Source organism: Protopterus annectens, chromosome 8.part1, assembly GCF_019279795.1.
Source record: "Protopterus annectens isolate FY-2018-M chromosome 8.part1, PAN1.0, whole genome shotgun sequence".
Classification (NCBI taxonomy): domain Eukaryota; kingdom Metazoa; phylum Chordata; order Ceratodontiformes; family Protopteridae; genus Protopterus; species Protopterus annectens.
In genome coordinates, this window is record NC_056742.1 from 92,813,539 (window position 1) to 92,828,949 (window position 15,411).

At 41.2% G+C, this 15,411-nt stretch overlaps 1 protein-coding gene across 1 annotated transcript in view; it reads left to right on the forward strand.

The window, feature by feature from the left end:
- The window catches only part of PIEZO1 (piezo type mechanosensitive ion channel component 1), a 3,550,337-nt gene that overhangs the window by 9,119 nt on the left and 3,525,807 nt on the right, over positions 1–15,411 (forward strand). The gene's annotated exons all lie outside the window — the stretch shown is intronic.

Here is a 15,411-nt window from a genome sequence, read left to right on the forward strand (position 1 = left end):
GCTGTATCCAGTGACTATGCTATTATTTATTTTATGATTTTTATTGCTGTTTGATTACTGGTAGGTTGGACTAGTCAGCTGACCCTTTTTTAATACCTGTAAGTAACCAGAGCTGTGTAGAAGCATAATTATGAAGGGGCAACAACAAAATGCAGAAAAAAAGCTTGTACTAAGAAAATTGATGTCAAAAAGGCTTGGGTAATAGGCAAGGCAGACACACAAATTAAGAGTAAAATGGTATGAAGCTGTTCCCCTGCTCATCTGTACTGATGTGTGCTAATGTTAACCCTGCACCTTACCTTAGAAAAACACTTTCTTTAACACTGCCACTAAGACAAAGTAGATCTGAATTTAGTGATAGGGTTTTTGTTCCCAAATCACACTAGGAAAGTTTTTGTTTTCCTTTATATGCTTGATGTCTTTTTTTTTTTTTTTTTTTAATTTTTTTTTTTTAGTTTGTTGCTAGCATTCAAAAACTCTTTCATTGCTTTTGCATTTCAAACGGTTGACATTTGAGTACATACATATAATGTCATAATTTTCTCTAGTGATGTGTACATCCTGTAAGAGGGTCTTACCCAAACAAATGACTGGTGCCAGAAACATGGCCTCAAAACCGAATGCCAAAAAATGCATCATCATCCATTTTGGGGAGAATGACATTCCCACAAATTATCACATTGCGTGCTTAGTGCCTTATTATCAATCGGTCGTAAGGGACTTGGAAACCCACGCTTGATAGCAAACTGACGTTTGACCACCGTATTGCCTCCATTGTGCGGAAAGCTTTCTACATGGCCCACCTCAAGGTGGTCATAACATCCCTGTATTCTTCCCTTATAAGACCTATTATTAAATACAGTGCCCCTTTGTGCATGTACCTCACAAAGCACATGCAGCAGCTGGAGAGACCACAGGGATTGCTCACCAAGAGAATCCATGGCCTCAAGACTCTACCCTACACAGGCTAAAAGCCCTGTCCTTCTACTCAGTCTCCTACAGACTCCTCAGAGATGACCTCTGGCATACAAAGTAATCTCAGACCCCGCCCTAATGGGACTGATGCATATCTGCAAGTCAAGCTCCACTCGAGTAACCCGGAAGCAAGACCTCAAGTTGGTCTGTGACATCAATAGGACTTGTTGGCGGGACAGATGTTTGTTCCAGAGACTCTCCCTTTTGTGGAATAGACTCTCTCTCCACATAAACCAGAGTACTTCATTAAACCTTTTTAAGCGCAACCTGGATAACTGGATGGGGAACAGAAAATACACCCCTGGGATTCCACCTATATCCCTGCTGGACAGTGGCATGTGGTGCTGACTTGTTGGAACATGGGCTAAATTCTTGGCTAGGCTTGAAAGGGCCTCATGGCCAATAGCCTAGTAACTTCCCATGATCTGATGTGTCTGTGTCTATCTTCTTCTTCTTCTTCTTCTTCTATCGGCTTTTTCCCGGTTAGGGGTCGCCACAGCGGATCACCTTGACCGCACATTGAATGGCAGTGGAGTTTCACAGTGTCGAGTTGCCAGCCCGGCGCCCTACCTTCCACAGAAGGCACACTCACACGCACACCTAGGGCCAATTTAGAGTGTCCAATCCACCTGCAGCATGTCTTTGGGATGTGGGAGGAAACCGGAGCACCGTGTCTGTGTCTATATAAAGACACAAAAACATGGCATGTTTATAGTCAGTGGGGTTTGACTTTATTGACCTGAGTGTACCAATACGACTTTAAAAAAATTCATGGGCATTCAGAAGCCATGTAGCTGAAACACTGGTACGTCCATAAGGGATCATTTGCATGCATCCCATTGGCACAGGGAAGACTGTAGCTTGGCTTAGTCTTTCTTACAGTTTTTAGTGAAAGGTTTGTCTCCGTAACCTTTTGGCTCCTTTTCATTGGGGCATATATAAACTGCACGTGTGTGTGTGTGTGTGTGTGTATGTATGTATGTATGTATATATATATATATATATATATATATATATACACACACACACAAATATGTATATGTGTTCGCATGTATAATTTATATAAATATATATGGTCATACTAAGTAACATCAGAAAGAACAAAGGTCAACAGACAATAACAAGGAAATATTGTCAGTACAGAATGTCACCCTTTATGCCATACAAAAAAATTTCTGAGCTAGAATAGTCCTGAATTGAGGTTCTGCTGTATTGTGGACTTTAGTACAAGTTCCTGTGTTGCCCATATCCTTAGTTGGATAGGAGGAAGCTTCTCTGTTCACCAGTGAGTGTGGGGAGCTTTGAGCAGCGTATCTGTCCCTGGAGGAGTGGTCTCAGCCCAGAAACTAGTTGTTTATTGGCCGTTTTGGGCTAATTCCTAGCTCTTTCAAGTCCCCTGCTTTTAAAACCCACTTTGGCGCGGTTAGTGCCACCTAAACGGGTTTAAACTATTTCTGGCTCCACAAAGTCTGCTCTGCACTTTTTCCCTTAGAACTGCTCTAAATCTCAAAATAAGCACTCTATTTTCATTCTAAAGCCCGGCACTTGCTCCTATAAGTAATCTTACAGGTAAACACTAATAAACTTAAGCAGTACACCCTCTTATACTCCTTTTAAATACTTGCTCCCTATTGGTCCTTTCTGATCAGTCAATAAGTAGTTCCCTATACGTTTCAGGCATGTCCAAAGGCCAGTTTTGGGTTTACTCCCCAGTCCAGCTGGTGAATCTGGGAATCTTGAGGCAATGTTACAACTGCCTTATGTACACAGACCACCCTGTCCTCCTCCCAACAAGCTCAAACATATGTAAAAGATGCAACTATATAGCCAAACTGGAGGCTGAGCTCTCTCAACCTAGTACTGGCACAGCCGGTCAGGAGGAAAAGGTAACCACACACACCACAAATCCAGTCTCACATAGACCCATCGCATCAGCAAACCAAACACATAAACACAGAAAAACATACTCGGAGGCTCTAAACAAAAATCTGCCTAAGCAGCAGAGACCTCTGAAGCAGACATCCATGCAACAATACCCACATAACACATAGCTCACAAAGTCAGTGTGCCACACAGTCACATCCCTTAAGGCTAAACCACACACTGAATACTCTTGTAATAGGTGACTCTATTGTCTGACACATGACCACTCACCAGGCTGAATAAGGAGAAGGTCACTGTAAGCTGCCTGTTGGGTGCCAGGATCCTTCACATAACACATGCACTCAGGTCACTCCAAAGCAAGTACAAATATGACTCCATCATTGTCCATGCTGGTGTGAATGACCTGAGATGTACCTCCCTGGAGTACATGAAAAGAGACATAGAGGAGCTCTCTGATCATGTAGTCCAGGCTGATATGACCCTGACCTTGAGTAGCATCTTGCCCTCACTAAGAATGATGCCACAGTATAAAGACAAAATGATCAATTGTAACAATTGGCTAAAGTATTGGTGTCATTCAAAGGGGATCCAGTGTCTGTCAGCCTGAGATGACATGCTCGACAAGCCACGTTGCTTCGCTAGGGACGGCTTGCACCTATCACCCCTGGGTTTTTGAATACTGGCAAAGGCTCTTGCCTCCCCATAGTGCCTTTTTTAGGCAAGGCTCAAAAGACAAACCCACCTCCATAGACAACACACAGAAAAAAAAAACTAAGGGTAATGCTGCTAAACGCCAGAAGTCTAAACCTCAAGATGCATGCACTTGACACTCTCCTCAGTATGGAGAATATACATATCTGTGCAGTAACAGAAACCTGGTTCAAGGCTCCCGAAAGCTCCCCAGCACTACCAGGTTATATTTCATACCATGCTTTTCGGCCACAAACCCACACCTCCAGGTTAGTGGTACTGCACAAAGCATCAAAGACCATCCATGTGCAACTAACAGTGGGCAAAACTGCCTTTCAGTTTGTAGCCTGCTACTGACCACCCTCCCAAACCCAGGAACCCCACTCGGCTTTCTTGAGAACACTGGAAAATATGAAGGTCTCTCCAAACACCATTATATTGGGTGACTTCAACTATCCAAATATTGATTGGGAAAACTACTCAAGCCCAAACACCCTCGCCCAACGGTTCCTAGAATTTATAAACTCAAATGGTATGGAACAACCGGTCACCACTCCCACAAGAGGGGAAAATATATTGGACCTGGCATCACCAACATGGGGTCTCTGTGTTCCACACTAGAGGTATACCCCTCATTGGTGAGCTCAGACCATAAATTAATCTCACTGCACATCCATATTCCGTTCCCACCCTCAGCCAAGGAAACCACAGTGAAGAACTTCTCAAAAGCAAACTTCACACTTCTCAAAACCGAGGTGGAATCCTTCAAAGGCCCTGGGCCAGTGGAAACTACGGTCCAAAATGCAGAATCCTTTACAAAAACATTCTATGGACACCTACAGGAATGCATGGAGCATGCTATCCCAAATAAAACCAAGACTCACTCCTCCAAAGTCAGGAGACCTGTCTGGTGGACTCCGGCTATAAATAAGCTATATAACAGAAGGAGGAAGCTACTACATGATATTGCAAAATCCCAAAAAGGGAAGGCATCTCTGATCAGTATTAGCAAGAAACTATGATCCCTCATAAAATCATCTAAGGCCAGCTTCGAAAGAAAAATTGCACAAGACACTAAAGATAATCACAAGGCCTTCTTTAGTTATGTTAGGAACCTGGGAGGCAACTCACAGATGTGCTCTGAGTTAGCGCATAATGACAAAAAATACACTGAACCCACAAACATTGCCAACATCCTGGCAGAAAGGTTCAGTGCAAACTTCTCCCCCCCTTCCCCTCCAAAAGAGCAAATGTCTATCCCAACAGAATGTAGCCTCCCTGTGATCACAGATGCACAGGTGAGAGCTGCCCTCTCCAAAGCAAAAAAAAACGCATCAATGGGACCAGACTGTGTCCTGGGCTGAATCTTACATGAGCTCCAAGAAGAACTAAACCCTCATATAAAGACACTGTTCAATCTCAGCCTTGCTACAGGATATGTACCCAAGGAATGGCGTACAGCAACAGTAGTCCCGCTCCACAAAGGTGGTGCCACAACGGACCCCAGAAACTATCGCCCTATAAGCCTGACTAGCCTGGTCTGCAAGGGTATGGAGCGTATCATCATGGAAATCCTAAACAAAGACATTGGGAACCTCCAGACACTGGATCCTACCCAATTCAGCTTTAAGGGCAGATCTTGCCTCTTGAACCTGGTCGACTTCTTTGAAACTGTTACCAAAGCCATAGATGAAGGGAAGGTAGTCCACACAGCCTACCTGGACCTCGCAAAAGCCTTCGACACAATACCCCACTCGGGCATCTTAAATAAGCTCACCAGCTTAAATATCAACTCCTATGTCCCAAGATGGGTTGCAAACTGGCTCAGGGATAGAACCCACATGGTCAGAATTGCAGGTGCCATGTCAGACTCTAAACCAGTTACAAGTGATGTCCCACAAGGTTCAGTCCTGGGACCTCTCTTGTTTGGTACATATTTCTCCGAGGTACAGGCTAACACGGGTGGACTATGGCTGGCAAAGTTCGCAGATGACTGCAAACTGGGTGCCATAATCGACTCTTCGGCTGACACGAGCATCCTCCAAAAGGGTCTCACAGAGACGGATAACTGGTGCCAGAGCCATGGCCTAAAGCTAAATGCCAAAAAGTGCATTGTCATCCCCTTTGGGAAAAACAAAGTGCCCACAAATTACCACATGGGTGGTAATCCATTAAGTACGGAAGAAGTAATTAGGGACTTGGGGACCCAAGTGGATAGTAGTCTCTCCTTTGACAATCACGTTGCCAGAGTGGTTAGAAAGACCTTCTATATGGCCCACCTTATCACAAAAGGGTTCGCATCTAGATCAGGAGAGGTCATTGTGCCCCTCTACTCATCACTTATTGGGTCCATGGTTGAATACAATGCCCCGTTTGGGATGTGCCTTACCAGACACCTGCAGCAACTGGAAAGACCCCAAAGGTACCTCACCAGGAGGATCAAGGGACTCAAACAGGTGCCCTATGCAGTTTGGCTAGAGAAGCTCCAGCTCTACTCGGTTGCGTACCGCCTACTCGGAGGCGATCTGTGTCTGACGTATAGAGCCATGTCCAACCCAGAATTGATGGACAAGCTCCACCTCAAGAAATCCAAATCCCTTAGAGCTACACGCTCCAGGGACTTGAACCTCAGCACAGAAATAAATAGGACATGCTGGAGGGGCAGATTCATATCCCAGAGGCTCCCCTCACTCTGGAACAAAATCCCAATCCATGTTAGACAGAGCCCCTCACTGACCGTATTCAAGAGAAATCTTGACGAGTGGATGGGAGATTGTAAGTTTACCCCTGGGATCTCTTCTGTGTCCTTGCTAGACAGAGGTACAGTAAACTAACCTTAATAGGGCTACCTTCTGTGACCTACTATACAGAGGCACAGTCAACTAATCTAAAAGGGTGGTGAATGCCAAACACACTCTGGCTAGGCTTATAAGTGCCCTAGGGCAGATAGACTAGTATCAACCTATGAATAAACCATGAATGTCTGTTTTTGCTGGGACAAGCTTTGCTGTGCTCCCCCACTCCTCCTTATACCAACTGCATGATTGCACCAAATGTCAGAAGGGAGAAATCTCTCAGAAACAAAAGTCCTTTCTGGCATACAGTTAGATATTGCACAGGCAATGATTTCTTACAAAACTTGACTAAACGTGATCTGTTTTACCAAAGGAAGCTGTAGTGAAACCTGTCTGGGTTTGTATGGATATGCTTATTAATAAACTTTGATATTGCATTTCTGGTCCTTGGCTGTTGGATTTTTTTGTTTTGCTAGATAGAGATACAGTTATAATGTACACACCCACCCACCCCAAGATGCTTGTATGATGACTGGCAAAAAAAAAAAAGGTTGTTAAAGGGTACTGCAGGAAGAAGGACTGTGAACTGACAAGTTTTTCTTTCCTGTAAGGAAGCCCGCCATGTTTTTCATCCTTTCAATGCTTCTCAGTGAAATTTTAGTCTCTGTAAGCTTGGAAATGCTCATCAGACATGCTTTGACTCTTGGAGAAAGTGTTTCTTTGTCGCAGGATAAAATCCGAAATTAACTGCACTTAGGAGCTACTCTGCATCTCTTGCTACATGTATTCATGTGTTGGAGCATTTGATTGTATCACATCCTGTTTGTTTTGTGTCTGCACCATAGTGGCCTGTTTTATTTGCTTCTGTCTGGTTTAAAGACAGTCTACTGTAAGATGTAAAAAGGTTTGGTAATTCATGCTTATGATCATAACCACAGGTTTAAAAACATGCTCTGTATGCCTTTGTGGGATTTTAAGATTTATTTTTACTCTCTCTTTTTTTCTCCACCCTGTCTTTTGGGAAACAACTGACTAGTGTTTTGGTCCACTGTAGTTGAGACATTGTTTTCCTCCTTTTACTACTTTTTAAGAACAAAAAAAGTTCCAAAATAAATATTCTGAAATTCGACCATGTTGCCACTGGTAATGATGTACCATGAAAAAGGAGCTGGGAAAGAAGAGCAGGCATCTGTTTAAGATTACTGGAAGTTTGTTCATGTATTTGGAGAGGAGGGATGCTAATAGTTGCTGTAGTTCTTGCCACATTTGTGGATGTATGTTCCTTTCAGTTGTTTTCAGTCAAGATAATGTTTGCTGTCCTACAGAAGCATGCTTTGAAGCCTGCATTCATAATTTAGTATTTGCATATTTTGGAAGCATCAACAGCAGAAAGTCAACAACCATCAGAATATTAGGTAATGTTTGGCGAACATGCATTCAGAATACGTACTAGAGAGTATGTGATGAGTTTTGCTAGAAAGCGGAGGTTAATTTTAACTGAAATTATTAATTTTCTTTTCATTTTCTGACACCCTCACCGTGCTGTTTGTGGTCTCTGGAGAGCTAGAGCCTTTTCTGGGGCTCAGGGAACATAAGGCGGAGAATTAATTTTGTAGGGAGTTAGCCTATTGCAGGATGTAGATAAGCATTTGTGTGAGCGCACAAACCTTTGGATAATTTGAAGGATTGACAGTTCATCTATTGGCACAGAGGGAAGTGGAGCACGTGACAAAACAGTTGAGGTCACAGAGTACAAGCATACTCTGCATAGAGGTTACCCCAAGTAGGAAATGAACAAGAGGCAGGTGTTGATTGCAATAACTGTAACCATTGTCTGAGATTAGTCCCAGTAAGTTTCAAAGTAAATTCGTTCAAGTTTCTCTGAGATGTTTTATTACTATTATTTATTAGATTTTGTTGACCGGGATAACTACCATGGAGCATAAGCTCCTTTCCAGATGGATTTTGGGGAATAAAGCGTGTGTGTGTTTACTATCGCAGTCTTTTAAGCCCCCAGTCTTGAAAACCATAATCCTGAGACCGTAATAATGAAAGAAGACCACAGAATTAAACTCCTAGACTTGCCCTCCCTTTAGGTCTCATGTTACCACTTGTTCCTGGGACACACCCCTTCAGGACCCATGTTAGCAACACATTCCTAGGTTTGTACTGGTAGGAGGAGTCAATATTTCAAATATTTTTGACTTTGTGGTCTTTAGTACTTTGGCATTTTGATATAATGGTCTCCAGATTATGGATCTCAAGACTGAGCTTCAAGACTGTGATAGTAAACTATATGTTTACCTACTAGTAATTGAGTTTAATTAGCCTGTGTGTTGACACTTTATTTGACAAAACAGATGGTCAGCAGTTCTGTAAGAATTTACAATTCCCAGGAACTCTGGGATGTCCAAGTATGAATAAATAGCAAATGGGGGAGGAGGCTCTGACCCTCACAAGCCCCTCTGCAAAACCGCTGTTTTCTTACTTTGCATGTTACGAGGATTAGCCTTGGAGCATGCACAGAAGCGTGCAAGTGTCGACTTTGACGATGTCTATGTAGCAGCTCTTTGGTACCCATATATACATACGTACACATATGTGGAGAGAGCGAAGGAGAGAATTCCAGTAGATCAAAAAGTTTTGACTTAAAAATAATTTGGTCTTTGTGAATATAGGAAGTTTGCATAAAATGAAAGGGACAACAAATACAATTTTTACAGTTGTAAATAATGTTTTGGTAGGTGATGAGAAAAGGTTTTCTATAGCAGCAGATGTAAGATTGGCAGTTCTTATGACCACAGAAAGCTTTGAAAGCTTTCAGAGCCTCTTCCATGTGCCCAAACTGTTGGCTCAAGATGAGCTTGACTACATGTTGGGTTTATGCACCATGCCATTCTGAGCTTTCCTGCTGCTGAAGAGAGCTCTCCTTTTGTGGGCTTTTGAAGATGGAGAGTTCATAATATCGTAGTAGAATATTAGGCTGTCAACGCAAGGGACGTTTTTAAGCCTAGCTATGCTTCCTATTAACATTTGATGGGTATTTATTCCCGAGGATTTTGTAGAGGAATTTATGCTTGGATATGGGTTGCCGAACATTTATGAGCTTCCTTTACCTAATGGAAAACAGGTTCCAGACCAGGGGTATATTTGCAGTTAACCATCCACTGATCCAAGTTTTGCTTGAATAAGTGCAAGGATGAACTTTGCATTACACTGATGGAAAGCCTGTTGGCTAATGTTCTTCCATTGCTGGGCAGATAAGTTCCCTTTGAGGAAAAACTTCCCCTTTACTTTTATGATGCAAAATATTTTTTTTTTCTGTAAAACGTGTTCATTTTAACCAGGAAAATGTTTTATATGACTGTCACATGACCTTTGTACACTTTAGCTTCATTTTTTTTTTACTTTTTGTGGTAAAAGGTAGTTTTAAATTTAAAACTTTTCCTACAGTAAAAGTTGTGTTTTACTTTTGGTGATGGACAGTTTATGGGGGGGGGGGATTACTTTTTTTTTTTTTTTGTACAACTTGTCTGTTTTAGCAACTATAGCTGCTAGGCATCCCTGGGAATCTGGTGCCTTTTTTTGGTTTCACCATCAAACAATCTACTGGCTCCTCAGTTCTACCTTTTTCCAGCCACAAAAAGATATAAAAAATTGTTAAGCAGCCTTTGCTACCACAGCAAGCTAATAAAATGCCTCCGACACAGGTTTGTGACTTGACCGTGGCCAAAGCTGGTTCCTTAGGCACTCCTCTTTTTCCTTAGCTCCCACTTGTGTAGTCTCTCTAGCCGTATGGACCAGAGGTTAGACAGGTCCTCTGCAGCTGTTGGAGTATCTTTGGCAGGAAAGGGATAAATTATTTTGCTGGCCCTGGAGAAGGGGCATGAAATGTTACTGTGCTTAGCCAGAAAGTGGTGACCATTCTTAGGGAAGTTTTTGCTGACAAAAGGAGGTCTGTTTCATCATATTTTTCAGTCAAAAAGAAACAAAACCTTAAACATGTCTTTGTCTGAATCAGTTTGTTATAATTCTGAAGTTCAGAATGCTGCCTTTTCACAACTTTTTATCTTATTCCCTGTTTGAATTTTCCATTGACCTTTAAATTTAATAGCTACATACCATCACATTCCTATACATTCAGATTTCAGGCATTTGTTAAGGTTCTTTGTATCTGGATCACATGATTAGTTCTCTGCATTAGCTTTGTGAGCACTGTTGGAGCAGTAGATTAACTAAATTTCATGTCTCCTGTGATAGCCTACTGCAGAATGCAAGATATTCACATTTTTCCATATGCAGATGGCTTGCTTATCTTTGCAAATTCTTTTCAAAGTGTCCGGAATCTGTCAGTTGGGTAATAGGTTTACTACACAGGCTGGGATTCAAAGAAAACTTAGAGAGGTCTTGTCTGACTCCTTCTCAGTTCAGAGTTTTTCTTTCACAGGAAAAATAGATCTGTTACTGAGGTTTTTCTCTTAGACTACTTTCTCAGCAAGGAAATTCTTCAGGATTCTGGGTGGCATGACTTCTGATATTCATGATATCTCTTGCAAGATTCCACCTGAGATAAATCTAGTGATACCTGAAATTTTTTTGGTCCCAGCATCAACATCTCTTGACATTTTAAATTCCAGTTTAGGGATTTGTGAAAAGGGAGAATTTTGTTGTGACGACATCCGACTTCACAGAATCCAGGTCTCCCATTTTTCCTTCCTACTCCAACACAGTCTGTTACAACAGGCACCCCAGGCTTTGCTTGGGGAGCAGTGTCTAGGGGGGATAAAAGTGGAGGGTCTTTAGAACAAAAAAGATGGACCAAAACACACAAACATAAGAGATGTTGGCTCTTACAAATGCTCTCATTTCTGTCAACCACCTGTAGTCTCTGGGATCTCTTCAGGTGTGCAGACAGCAACAAAGTAATGTTGTACATGTTCATGCAGGTGGGAATGAGGCTTCACCTTCTGTGCAGACTAGCCAGGGTAGACTGGGATATAACTTTTCAGCACATTCTCACTGTGCAGGCATATTGTATACCATCAGATTAAAATTGGCTGGCACGCTGAGCAGAACCAGAATAGACCCTCCTAAATGAAAATTTGAATTAGAGTGGTCTTTCAGGAATTGATCCAGCTGAGGGACTACCTCTAGATCTTTTTACCTCTATGTACAGCAGTTGACAAAATTCTGCTCCAGGACTCCGTGTGAGAAGGCCTGGAAAATAGAGGCATGTTCTTTTCCTTGGACAAGAATGTTTCTGTATGCTTTTTTTCCCCTTTCCACTAATATCCAAGGTCAACCTGAAGATTCGAAGGACTCCCCAAAGATAATTGTGGTGACTCCCTTTTGCCACAGGCAACAGTGGTTCTCCCTTCTTTTGGAAATGGCTAGGAGCAATTAACAAAATCTTCCTCACAGACTAGATTTTCTCAAAAAAGAAGAGGGTTATTTGATACATTTTGACCCCGAGCAGCTACAGACTCCTTGGATTATAGATTTTTAATACATTTAGGCAGATTTTTATTTGAGGACATAAAGCAGACACTTTTAGGCAGTAAAGCCTGCTACTAGAAAGTCATATATTGGCAAATGGAAAAGGTTTTCAGTGGTGCCAGTAAAAGTATCGGCACCCATTCAAAGCTAGTGTTTCCGTGGTTCTACAGTATTTGAGTTACTGTCCTGTAAACCTGTCTTACTCCTCAGTTAAGGTTCACTAGTTGGACATTTCAGCCTGTCTGCCTATGGATACTCCTCTTTCAGTACAACCTTGTGTGAAATGTTTTTGACCGGGATGTTGTATAATAAGCCTCCTAGGAAACAACTGATTCCTCCTTGGGATCTTAATTTAGTGTTAGAACGTCTAACTCTTGCTTCATTTGAACCACCTCATCAGGCTGACTTAAGGTGTTTAACATGAAAGACCATATTAATAATTGCTCTGACCTTTGCAAGAAGAGAGTGCGAGTTGCATGCTTTTGTGCGAGTCAACCTTATCTCATTTTCTATAGAGAGAGGTTTCCTTAAAAACTACTCCTTTATTTATGCCTAAAGTGGTGTCTAAATTTACCTTAAGCCAGGCCATCCATCTCCCTGTCTTCTTCCCAGAACCAAAAGACGAGGGAGAAAGGATGTTCCATACCTTAGATGTCCACAGACAACTTGGGTGCTATCTTGACAAAACAAAATCTTTCAGAACTTCTAATTAGTTGTTTACTTCTTGTGAAGGTAAAGAAAAAGGACAGCCTGTGTCAACACAAACTATTTCAAAATAGTTGTCTCGTTGTTACTTTTTTTGCTAAACCCACCACAACAAAACAATTCAGGCAGGTTTAAGGCTGACTACCAGGACCTTGGCTTAATCTGTGGCGTTTTGGAAAGGGTTTAGATGTTTGAAGTATTTTCGAAGGAGCATCTTGATCCTCTCGGCACACTTTTTTTTACAAAGCATTATAAACTAGACACTTTGTCTAGGTCTAGGGCAAACTTTCTAGGAGTGTTCTCCAGGATTGTCCATATATATGTATGTGGCTGCAGTATATGAATTTATGTTTATCCTGTGAATGACTGGCATCCCATCTAGTACTGACTCTCTCTATTATGCCCAGTGAGTACTGGGATACACTCCCATCTTGTGACCTTGCTATAGGAAATGAATTGGCAACAGTGATAGGTTTAACAGGAATGCAGCATGCTTCCTGTTACAATTGTTAAGTCAAGCAGCCTACCTTTGTTCACAGTTTTTGTTTACCATTTACCACCCATATCTGCTGCCATGTGGTATCCTTCTTTATTACCACATCAAGACAGAGAAGAGGTGGGTGCCCTGATGTGGTGCTATCCTGACAGATGGGGAAGCTTTTCCACTTTGGTCTTCCCTTAACCCCCAGTCCTGGGTCTGACTTGCAGGCATCTTTACTGCAGGCCTCAACTTAGCAAGAAACATCTGTGTCCCCATAATAGTTGACCTGAGTTGGTTGTTCCTCCCCTTGTTCTTCTGATCCATTTCACTACTCAAACGTGGGTCAAAAACATCTTGTACGGAACTGTTGAGCACCTGTATATAATGAGCAATATATTGAACATCCCAGTGACTCGTATATTCTAACTAACCTTTTATGTCTGCTTTGTCCGCACAATTTTAAGCATACCCCAAAGTTTTCTCACCTTCTACTGTGGGCAACTTCTGATCAGTTGCAAACCTTTGCCTTCTGGCCAAAATTCTTGAAAGGTTAATTGTTGGATCGGATTTTAGACACTATCTCTGAGTAGGACACAGAGAAAATAAGTTAATGCTTACATAACTTCATCTTTGCTGTCCTTTTAATGTTGTGATTGCACAAACGTAGATATCTGTAATTGCTGTACATAAATAATTTGTAGGGAATTTTGGTGTTACAAAACAGTACAAGAAACTTCTCTGTGTTGAAGTTTTTCAGTTTCTGTATATGTGGTTAATTACACTATATATTAAAAAGCAGAAAAAAAAATCGGAAAATATTTGTAGAAGTAGCGAACTTAATGTCCTAAATAAAAAAAAAAATGTAAAAACTTATTTTGAAATATTATTAATATTGTACAGAATTATTAACTCTAGTAGGTATTCGGAAGTAATCCAAGCAGGGAAGACTGTCTGTTTCCATATTTGGGAGATAAACATATAGTATATCCCCTAATTGTTTCTTTGTGAATTGCTTAGCCAGTTTCTCTTCCCAATCCTATCCCATAATTGTTTCTTTGTGAATTGGTTATCCATTCTCTCTTCCCAATCCTTTCTAACACTCTCCGATTGAGTCTTATAGTTATGATGCAATATTTTATATGCTTTACTAATTATTCCTTTTTTAGCAGCAGCTTCTGTTCTACCTTCTACTAAAAACTGTACTGGTACTGGTCTCACTTAGGATCCCCTTATTTCTTTCTAGGTTGTGGGATCTTTAGAAAAGGATTGGGGTAAACTGCATGGAAAAAAAATGAAATGTGTGGGAACAATACATGCAGAAGAATGTTTTGCAGGAGGAATAAGGTTTAAGAGAAGGCAGGGGGTGAACAATTTATGTAATATTGGACTGATCTAGAACAGTATCTCTGTATGATGTTTAATATGACTTGATTACTTTTTTTATAAGTGCCAGTTTGTCTATGGCACAAGTAATAATTTAATAAAGATATTTCTGTCTGGTAGTTGACTTGGAGGATTAAGTAGCTGTTAACATGCTGTTTTCCTGTGGTCCAGTGGTGCGAGGTTTGATTCTTTCAGCTTCTGTTGTGTAACTGTGTGACTGTGAGGAAGTCACTTAACCAGTTAATGCTCCAGGATAGAGTCTGAAAAAGGTCCAGGGAGATTAGTACTGTACCCCATAAAACAAATACCAGTGAGTAAATAAATTTAAAAAAAGTTGTAAAGCTTTACTGAGGGGTACTTTTTCTTCTGAAACTTTCACCGTGAGATGCAATTCTTCCTTGGGACATTTTATTTCAGGTTGGAAAAACTCGCTTTCCCTATTCCAAAATCTGAAAAGACTTGAAGTTCTAGTCACGGAAGACATTGTTTGTGAAATGTCTGCCAGTAGAATCTTGCATTTGCAAGCACTTTCTCTGAGGGTGTCTAACCTAGAGTTTATGCCCCATTCCCTCAATCCCTCCTTGTATAGAGTAGCCACAGAAAGTAAACTGAGCCAGTCAGTTCATTTTGTCATTTTTTTCTACAGTATTCTGGTCAGTGTAAGTGTTCTGTTGATGGTCCGTTATTATCGAGACAGGTTAAAGACCATCCATAATAATGATGTACTATTTATGCCCTATGTCAGGACCATAATGCCAGCCATGCCAGGAGAATAGGGCAGTAGATTTGTAACATATGCCAGCACAGCTAGATGGAAATTTGTAAATAATTGTCATTTGTATATCAAACTGATTTGTATAGATGCCTGTTCTGAAAATGTATCAACAGTGCGCCCTGCTGGAAGTAAAAGAAATGTGCATGTATTATTGTAACTGAATTAAATGTATATATTGTAACAGCAAATACTAGAAATGAAGAGGTTAATCTTAATCCACCTGATTT